This window comes from Lepeophtheirus salmonis, unplaced genomic scaffold (genome assembly GCF_016086655.4).
Source record: "Lepeophtheirus salmonis unplaced genomic scaffold, UVic_Lsal_1.4 unplaced_contig_15298_pilon, whole genome shotgun sequence".
In the NCBI taxonomy this organism is placed as follows: Eukaryota; Metazoa; Arthropoda; class Copepoda; order Siphonostomatoida; family Caligidae; genus Lepeophtheirus; species Lepeophtheirus salmonis.
Window position 1 is genome coordinate 1 of NW_027291375.1, and position 1,044 is coordinate 1,044.

A 1,044-nucleotide genomic window follows, 5' to 3' on the forward strand; every position below is an offset into this window, starting at 1 on the left:
TTGGGTTTTGTCTAAAGTATGTGATTTTCCATTAAATAAATCATATCAACGTACAAATAAAAATAAACACCATCTCTCTCATTGTTTAGATTCCACAAAAATATATATACGAAACGTATATTTTATCCACATTTAAGTTATCATTTGTGGTTGAATCAGAACTCTCTTCGAAATTCAACATTGATTTCCTTCATTAATTGTGAAAGGTCAATTATAAATTGTGATGAAAATCATGTACAGTTTGGGCATGTTAAAAAAACCCTTAATCAACATTGTATCCCTGCCCATTTGAAGGAGAACAGCTTAGCAGTCATGACGTTTCATTACATCAGCTTTGATAAAGGTGGAGGGAGAGAGGGACATTGTCAAGAACATTGACGAGAATTACTCCCCACGTTGATCCTCAATTTGACTCGGAGATGTTTTTGAATATAGTAAGAAAATAGTTCACCACTCAGGAAATATATAATATTAATCACAATAGCTTAGGAAAATTTAACTCATTCTTCAGATTATCAGTTCCAAAAAAGCGGGCCTGCTAAAAAAATATACATGATTTATATCATAAATTGATATCTTTTTTATACTTTTCATTTTTTCAGACTCAGAACAAAGAACATACAAGATCTTCAGCTGAAAGTTCCTGAGCTTATTGATGATGAAAGAAATGAAGGCATTTATACTGATATCGATAGCCTAGCTATAAAACCATTTCTTATAGATATATTTAGTAAGAGCTTCGTAGCTTATACAGATGGAATTTTTAAGAATCCTAATTCTTTTGTCTTTGGATTCCCCAAAGGATCTCATTTTTTGAAATTTGTGTTAGATTTAGTCAGATACAAAACACTTCTAAAATATGCTCCCGATATTTACTGCTGGGCCTCCTATTTTTACTACAGCGTTCGTCCATTATTAAGATCCGGAAATCAATTATATACTTAAAAAAATTAAAGCGTTAAGTTGTGAAAGTCAAATTAGATTTTATTATGTTGTGAAATAATTTTCAAGTATTTTAAGAAAAGTTTAAAAGCTGTAAAAAAA

The 1,044-nt window shown here is 30.3% G+C and overlaps 1 long non-coding RNA gene across 1 annotated transcript; it reads right to left on the bottom strand.

Annotated features, from left to right (window-relative positions):
- Positions 1-57: 57 nt before the first annotated feature.
- LOC121130180 (uncharacterized) lies at positions 58-1,038 on the bottom strand. Its single transcript, XR_005868615.2, has 2 exons — positions 588-1,038; positions 58-538 (listed from the first exon to the last, which is right to left on the bottom strand). It is a non-coding gene; the product is annotated as an uncharacterized lncRNA (long non-coding RNA).
- Positions 1,039-1,044: the final 6 nt, after the last annotated feature.